At 39.0% G+C, this 9,185-nt stretch overlaps 1 non-coding gene across 1 annotated transcript; it reads right to left on the bottom strand.

Annotated features, from left to right (window-relative positions):
* Positions 1–8,832: 8,832 nt before the first annotated feature.
* LOC148574911 (small nucleolar RNA R71) lies at positions 8,833–8,940 on the bottom strand. Its single transcript, XR_015906269.1, has one exon. It is a non-coding gene; the product is annotated as a small nucleolar RNA R71 (small nucleolar RNA).
* Between the last annotated feature and the right edge of the window lie 245 nt (positions 8,941–9,185).

The raw sequence follows: 9,185 nt of genomic DNA, 5'->3' as shown, positions 1-9,185 counted from the left end.
ATCAAACAAATAAAGTGCATCAAAGCTCTAATCCAAGTTATGAGTCATGCATCATCCAATTTGTCATTAAATTCATGCATAATTCTCATGAAATCATATAAAATTCACAATGTTTGCTTGAATCAAGATGTAAGTGAAATTCTACCCAAAACTTTCTTATTTTCTAAGAAAATGCATGAAACTACCCTAAAACAGTAAAGAAAAGGTCAGTGAAACTGGCCGAAATGCCCTGGCATCACAACACCAAACTTAAAGCTTGCTTGTCCCTAAGCAAGTACTGAAACATGAGAATGATGAATGAAATGACAAGAGGAATGAATCATTATTGTGGAAGTCATGTCCTTGGTTTTATGGGGTTTCATGCATAGCAACTTAGGTTCATTCCTTTACTGGCTTTCAGACCTTTATCATGCCCTGGAATACTCACTTGATTGCACCCTTTGAGACTTTTACTTATTGATCCCTTTGTCTTTTCAAGGTTTATTGCATCCTTAGGCTAAGTGCTCTGTGAGGGGGCGACTCTTTAAAATAAGCTTTCAGCTAACACTCCCGAACCAGTTGGTTCAAGGTGCTAGGTGTTGAAACACCCCTAAGGACTTACTCCCTCAAGTCTCTCTCCCCCATACATGCACACCACAGGCACATGGTTTGTTATTTTCTTTCCTTGAGGTCTTGGTGCCCAGCACCTCTTTGGGTTACTAAATGTTCTATAGCAAGGTTGCTCTTGATAGTGGATTTTCAGTTGATAATCCCGGGTTAGTTAACCCAAGTTACCAAGTGATGAAGCACTCCTAAGAACTTATTCATCCAAGCAGATCCTTGGTACAAGAGCTCCACAAACACATCCCTCAAGATTCAAGCCCTTGGTGCCTAGCCTTATTTCTTATTACTTTTCTTTCTTTTTCAACTCTTATTGTTCTTTTCCTTTTTCTTATTAGGATCTTGTTATTTAGCTAGTCTCATGGGGTGTGTTTCAAGCATATGACTTCAGGACAGATAGTTGCCTTCCTACCTTGTTGGTGAACCAACTTAGCTAAGTGATTACTACACCACAAGCTTAAGAACCTACTCCACAATTGATCATCACTCTGGTCTTTCATAACATCTCTTTTTATTTGACATAAGGGACAAGCATACAAGTGAGCAAGGTGAAAATGAAGACAGGTTACTTGGACCAGCACACATATGACAAAGGCAAGGAAAGCAAATATTAAATTCTAGTGATTTAAGCTAAAGAGTAACTATTAATCAGGGGCACATTCAGACTTCCAATTTTTTTTAACATCTCCAAGCATATGGGATCAAATAGCAATACAACCTTTTGGTGGTGCCTTCTGGTTATCTCTTTATTGTCATCATCCATAGCTTCTGCGTCCTTCTTCGCCTCTTTGGATGGTGGTGCACTGTTTTTCTAGAAGGTTGATTGAATTCCTGCAAAGTTATTGGAAGTTGCTTGTTCCCCAAGCACTTGAGGAATAGTTAGCTTGCATGTATGCTTGTAAATTTCTGGACTTAATTTGGTGTGTGAACACCAAACTTAGTTCATTGCCTAATGCAGAACCTCATGTGCTTTTATTGATAAAACAACTATGAAATAGAAACTAAACTATTGTTAAGCGGTTTTCCTGATTGGTTGGGGCTAGCAACTTGCCATTGAAGAGGTGTAATGTAATTCTAACTGAAATCTTTGGTGGAACACCAAACTTAGAATTACACATTCACTCTTGGATTGGTTTGGTGTGCAACACCAAACTTGGCTCCTCACAATACGAGAGAAACTGCTTATATCCTTTATTGAGATGATCATGAAAAGGAAACTACCTTAGGTTGGGTTGCCTCCCAACGAAGCGCTCTTTTAGCGTCGCTAGCTCGACGATTTCTCCATCAGTTGAGATGATATTTCATTTTTGGGCTTTCCCCCATGTTGCCCATGTAGTGATTGAGCCTTTGTCCGTTCACAGTGAACGTCTTTTTTGAACTTTCCTCCATGATTTCTACGTGTCCATACTGCGAGACTTTTGTGACAAGAAAGGGCCCTGACCACCTTGATTTGAGTTTCCCAGGGAAAAGTCTTAATTTGGAATTGTAGAGGAGCACTTGCTGTCCTTTTTCGAAGCTCCTGGGTGCCAGATGGAGGTCGTGCCTTCTCTTTGCCTTTTCTTTATAAATCTTGGCATTTTCATAGGCTTGAGATCTGAACTCCTCCATTTCCTGCAGCTGTAAGACCCTCTTTTCACCAGCAGTAACGTTATCAAAATTTAGTAGCTTGAGAGCCCAGAGGACTTTGTGTTCCAGCTCCAATGGTAAATGACAAGCTTTTCCATACACCAGTTGATATGGGGACATCCCGATTGGTGTTTTGAATGCCGTTCTGTATGCCCAAAGAGCATCATCCAGCTTCTTCGACCAATCCTTTCTTGATGCTCCTACAATCTTTTCCAGAATCCTTTTTAGCTCTCTGTTAGATATCTCAGTTTGCCCACTTGTTTGGGAGTGGTAAGGCGTGGAAATCTTGTGTTTCACCCCGTATCGTAGGAGGAGCGCTTCTAGTGGTCTGTTACAAAAATGGCTCCCTCCATCACTGATGAGTGCTCGGGGGACTCCAAATCAGCTAAAGATGTTCTTTCTGAGGAAGTTCATGACTACCTTGTTGTCATTCGTTGGGGTTGCAATAGCCTCTACCCACTTGGAAATGTAATCAACTGCTACCAAGATGTACTTGTTTGCATATGAGGTTGGGAATGGTCCCATGAAATCGATTCCCCACACATCAAACAGTTTCAGTTCTAAGATGAAATTCTGTGACATCTCATTTCTTTTGGGTAAGTTTCCAGCTCTTTGACATTCATTGCAGTTCTTTACTAGTTCTTTGGTATCCTTGAAAAGGGTGGGCCAAAAGAATCCGCTTTATAACACCTTGGCTGCAGTTCTATCCCCTCCAAAATGGCCTCCATAGCACGAGCCGTGACAGTTCCACAAGACCTCTCGTCCCTCTTCTTCCGAAACACATCTTCTCAGGATTCCATCTGAACACTTCTTGAAGAGATATGGTTCATCCCAAACAAAATACTTTGCGTCATTGATGAGCTTTCTCTTTTGATGTTTGTTGATCTCTGGAGGTAAAGCCCCAGTTGCCTTGAAATTGGCAATGTTTGCAAACCAGGGTGCTTTGTGAACCGTCATTAACTTCTCATCTGGGAAACATTCATTTACACTTGCATCATGTGTTCCACCTTTGTCATGAGGGATCCTGGATAGGTGATCGGCTACCTTGTTCTCCACTCCTTTCTTGTCTCTAATCTCAATATTGAATTCCTACAACAATAAGATCCACCTTATCAGTCTTGGTTTTGACTCCTGCTTGGCAAATAAGTATTTAAGTGCTGTGTGGTCTATGAAAACAATCACTTTGGCACCAATGAGGTATGATCTAAACTTGTCAAATGCAAAAACTATTGCCAGCAACTCCTTTTCAGTGGTGGTGTAATTTCTTTGAGTGTCATTGAGGACTTTGCTGGCATAGTATATCACATGGACTAAGTTATCTTTCCTCTGCCCTAACACTGCCCCTACTGCAAAATCAGATGCATCACACATCAGTTCAAATGGTAAGTTCCAATCAGGTGGGGAAATGATAGGGGCAAAGGACAGCCTCTTTTTCAAGTTTTTGAATGCTAGCATGCATTTTTCATCAAAGACAAATGGTGCATCAAATACAAGGAGATTGCTTAAGGGCTTGGCTATCTTTGAAAAATCTTTAATAAACCTTCTGTAAAAGCCGGCATGCCCTAAAAAGCTCCTAATTGCCTTGACATCACTTGGTGGGGGTAATTTTTCAATGAGTTCCACCTTAGCTCTATCTACCTCAATGCCTAGGCTAGAAACCTTATGGCCAAGAACTATCCCCCTTGTCACCATAAAGTGACATTTCTCCCAGTTCAAGACCAAGTTGGTCTCTTGGCATCTTTTTAATACCAGGGCCAAGTGATTTAGGCAATTAGTGAAGGAATCTCCGAATACCGAAAAGTCATCCATAAAGACTTCAATGAATTTTTCTATCATATCTGAAAAATGGAGAGCATGCAGCATTGGAAAGTTGCAGGTGCATTACATAGCCCAAATGGCATGCGCCTGTAGGCAAACACTCGATATGGGCAAGTGAATGAGGTTTTCTCTTGGTCTCTCGGATCAACCACTATTTGGTTATATTCTGAATAACCATTGAGAAAACAGTAATATGCGTGTCCTGCAAGTCTTTCCAGCATCTGATCCATGAAAGGAAGGGGAAAATAATCTTTTCTTGTAGCTTCATTGAGTTTTCTATAGTCTATGCACATCCGCGATCCTGTGACGGTCCTTGTAGGGATTAGTTCGTTCTTTTCATTGGGACTACAGTGATTCCTCCCTTTTTTGGGACAACTTGCATGGGGATGACCCATGGGCTGTCGGAGATCAGGTAGATTACCCCTCCCTGCCATAACTTCATAACTTCTTTCTGTACCACTTCCTTCATGACTGGATTCAGCCTCCTTTGGGGTTGAATGGATGGTTTGGCATCATCTTCCAACAGTATCTTATGCATGCATATGGCCGAACTGATTCCTTTCAGGTCAGCAAGGGTCCATCCAATGGCATCCTTATGCTTTCGCAATACTTGGAGTAATTCATCCTCTTGATCTCGGCTGAGGGATGAGTTTATGATTACTGGATAACTTTCACTCTCTCCTAAGTATGCATATTTGAGAGTGGGTGGCAGAGCTTTGAGTTCAAGTTTGAGTGCTTCTATCTTTTCATTCTCTTCCTTTGGTGCACCCTGTATATGAATCTCTGCTGTTGCAGCCTCTTCGCTAGATGTTGATTCCTCCTCTGTTAACCCTTCAAGTTCTTCTTCTTCAAAAATCTCCTGTACTGCATCTTCCAGTGAATCCAACCTCATACATTCTCCCAATGGTTCTGGTGGATAACTCATGGCCTTGAACACATTGAATGTCATCTTTTCATTGTGTAATCTCAGGGTGAGTTCACCTTTTTGAACGTCAATGATAGCTCCAGCAGTGGCCAAGAACGGTCTACCCAGGATGATGGAGGCTTTGGCTTCCTCCTGCATGTCCAGCACTACAAAGTCTGCTGGGAAGATGAAATCTCCTACCTTTACCAGCAAATCTTCTACTATGCCATGAGGAAACTTGAATGATCGATCTGTGATGAGCGGATAATTTATACGCTTTTTGGCATTGTTTTTAGTATATTTTTAGTAGGATCTAGTTACTTTTAGGGATGTTTTTATTAGTTTTATGTTAAATTCACATTTCTGGACTTTACTATGAGTTTGTGTATTTTTCTGTGATTTCAGGTATTTTCTGGCTGAAATTGAGGGACTTGAGCAAAAATCATATTCAGAGGTTGAAGAATGACTGCTGATGCTGTTGGATTCTGACCTCCCTGCACTCAAAGTGGATTTTGTGGAGCTACAGAACTCCAAATGGTGCGCTCTCAACAGCGTTGGAAAGTAGACATCCAGGGCTTTCCAGCAATATATAATAGTTTATACTTTTCCCAAGTGTAAATGACGCAAAAGGGCGTTGAATGCCAGATCTATGCTGCAGTCTAGAGTTAAACGCCAGAAACACGTCACAAACCAGAGTTGAACGCCAAAAACACGTTACAACTTGGCGTTCAACTCCAAAAGAAGCCTCTGCACGTGTAAACTTCAAGCTCAGCCCAAGCACACACCAAGTGGGCCCCGAAAGTGAATTTCTACATCAATTACTTACTTCGGTAAACCCTAGTAGCTAGTCTAGTATAAATAGGACTTTTTACTATTGTATTTATATCTTTGGATTATCTTTTGATCTATTGATCACGTTTGGGGGCTGGCCATTTGGCCATGCCTGGACCTTCATCACTTATGTATTTACAACGGTAGAGTTTCTACACTCCATAGATTAAGGTGTGGAGCTCTGCTGTTCCTCATGAATTAATACAAAGTACTACTGTTTTTCTATTCAATTCAACTTATTCCGCTTCTAAGATATCCATTCGCACTTCAACATGAATGTGATGATCGTGACAGTCATCATCATTCCCTATGAACACGTGCCTGACAACCACTTCCGTTCTACCTTAGATTGAATGAGTATCTCTTGGATTCCTTAATCAAAATCTTTGTGGTATAAGTTAGAACCCATGGATGGCCATTCCTGAGATCCGGAAAGTCTAAACCTTGTCTGTGGTATTCCGAGTAGGATCTGGGAAGGGATGGCTGTGACGAGCTTCAAACTCGCGAGTGCTGGGCGTAGTGACAGACGCAAAAGGATCAATGGATCCTATTCCAGTATGATCGAGAACCGACAGATGATTAGCCATGCAGTGACAGCGTATTGGACCATTTTCACTGAGAGGACAAGATGTAGCCATTGACAACGGTGATGCCTAACATACAGCGTGCCATAGAAAGGAGTAGGACTGATTGGATGAAGACAGCAGGAAAGCAGAGGTTCAGAGCAACGAAAGCATCTCTATACGCTTATCTGAAATTCTCACCAATGAATTACATAAGTATTCCTATCCTTTATTTTCTGTTTATTTATTATTATTATTCGAAAACTCCATAACCATTTAATATCCGCCTGACTGAGATTTACAAGATGACCATAGCTTGCTTTATACCAACAATCTCCGTGAGATCGACCCTTACTCACGTAAGGTTTTATTACTTGGACGACCCAGTGCACTTGTTGGTTAGTTGTATCGAAGTTGTGACAAATTATAAATTACGATTAGAGCACCAAGTTTTTGGAGCCATTACCAGGGATCACATTTTCGTGCACCAAGTTTTTGGCGCCGTTGCCGGGGATTGTTCGAGTTTGGACAACTGACGGTTCATCTTGTTGCTCAGATTAGGTAATTTTCTTTTTGTTTTATTTTCAAAAATTTTTTAAAAATCTTTCAAAAATTTCTCATCTGTTTTCGAAAATTATTCTAAATTTTTAAGAATGAATTCTAGTGTTTCATGAAGCATGTTGAAGCCTGGCTGGCTGTAAAGCCATGTCTAATTCTTTTGGACTGTGGCTTCCAACCATCAGCATAGAGGCAAGTTAATTGGAATATCAGCTGTTGCATGCCTGATTTATATCCTAAAGCTGGCTGGTTATTAAGCCATGCCCAACCCTTGGATTGGAGCTTTAGGCCAACATTGAAAGATTCCTGGGATTCTTATTAAAAATTTTGAATTTCTTATTTTCTTTTTCCTATATGTTTTTCGAAAAAAATTTAAAAGAAAATACAAAAAAATCATAAAATCAAAAATTCAAAACATATTTTGTGTTTCTTGTTTGAGTCTTGTGTCAATTTTTAAGTTTGGTGTCAATTGCATTTTTTCTAAATATTTATGCATTTTTCGAAAATTCATGCATTCATAGTGTTCTTCATGATCTTCAAGTTGTTCTTAGTAAGTCTTCTTGTTTGATCTTGATGTTTTCTTATTTTTTGTCTTTTGTTGTTTTTCATGTTCGAAAATTTTAAAAATATTTTTTAAAAATCTTTTTCTTAATTTTATATCATATTTTCGAAAATATCATCAACAATTAATGTTTTGATTCAAAGATTTCAAGTTTGTTACTTACTTGTTAAGAAAGATTCAAACTCCAAGTTCTAGAATCATATCTTGTGATTTCTTGTGAATCAAGTCATTAATTGAGATTTCAAAAATCAAATCGTTTTCAAAACTAATTTCAATCATATCTTTTCAAAAATATCTTTTTATCTTATCTTTTTCAAAATCATATCTTTTTAATCATACCTTTTCATATCATATCTTTTTCAAATATTTTTTTCTAACTTCTTATCTTCTTATCTTTTAAAAATTGATTTTCAAAATTTGTTTCAACTAACTAATTGACTTTTTGTTTGTTTCTTATCTTTTTCAAAACCACCTAACTACTCTTCCCTCTCTAATTTTCGAAAATACCTCCCTCTTTTTCAAAAATTCTTTTTAATTAATTAATTGTTTTAAATTTTAATTTTAAATTTTTTTCCTTTAATTTTCGAAAATCATCAAATCCTTTTCAAAAATTATTTTCGAAAATTCTCTTCTCTCTCATCCTCTTCTATTTATTTAATTACTTACTAACACTTCTCTTCATCTCATGTCTCTGCTCTCCTCACCCTTGTGTTTGGATTCTCCTCTCTTCTCTTTCCTTACATTACATTCTTTTCTTCTTCTACTCACACAAAGGAATCTCTATACTGTGACATAGAGGATTCCATATTTTCTTTGTTATTCCCTTCTTTGTCATATGAGCAGGAGCAAGGACAAGAACATTCTTGTTGAAGCAGATCCTGAACCTGAAAGGACTCTGAAAAGGAAACTAAGAGAAGTTAAAATACAACAATCCAGAGACAACCTTACAGGAATTTTCGAACAGGAAGAGGAGATGGCAGCCGAAAACAATAATAATGCAAGGAGGATGCTTGGTGACTTCACTGCACCTAATTCCAATTTACATGGAAGAAGCATTTCCATCCCTACCATTGGAGCAAACAATTTTGAGCTTAAGCCTCAACTAGTTTCTCTGATGCAACAAAACTGCAAGTTTCATGGACTTCCATCTGAAGATCCTTTTCAGTTCTTAACTAGAATTCTTGCAGATATGTGACACTGTTAAGACTAATGGAGTAGATCCTGAAGTCTACATGCTCATGATTTTCTGATTTGCTGTAAGAGACAGAGCTAGAATATGGTTGGATTCTCAACCTAAAGATAGCCTGAACTCTTGGGATAAGCTGGTCACGTCTTTCTTAGCCAAGTTCTTTCCTCCTCAAAAGCTCAGTAAGCTTAGAGTGGATGTTCAAACCTTCAGACAGAAGGAAGGTGAATCCCTCTATGAAGCTTGGGAGAGATACAAGCAACTGACCAAAAAGTATCCTTCTGACATGCTTTCAGAATGGACCATTCTGGATATATTCTATGATGGTCTGTCTGAATTAGCTAAGATGTCATTGGATACTTCTGCAGGTGGATCCATTCACCTAAAGAAAACGCCTGCAGAAGCTCAAGAACTTATTGACATGGTTGCTAACAACCAGTTTATGTATACTTCTGAGAGGAATCCTGTGAGTAATGGGACGCCTCAGAAGAAGGGAGTTCTTGAAATTGATACTCTGAATGCCATATTGGCTCAGAA

The sequence above is a fragment of the Arachis ipaensis genome, chromosome B2, assembly GCF_059453495.1.
Source record: "Arachis ipaensis isolate K30076 ecotype BB chromosome B2, ASM5945349v1, whole genome shotgun sequence".
In the NCBI taxonomy this organism is placed as follows: Eukaryota; Viridiplantae; Streptophyta; class Magnoliopsida; order Fabales; family Fabaceae; genus Arachis; species Arachis ipaensis.
Note: the sequence above shows the minus strand (reverse complement) of the source record. Positions and strands in the feature narration are given on the sequence as shown.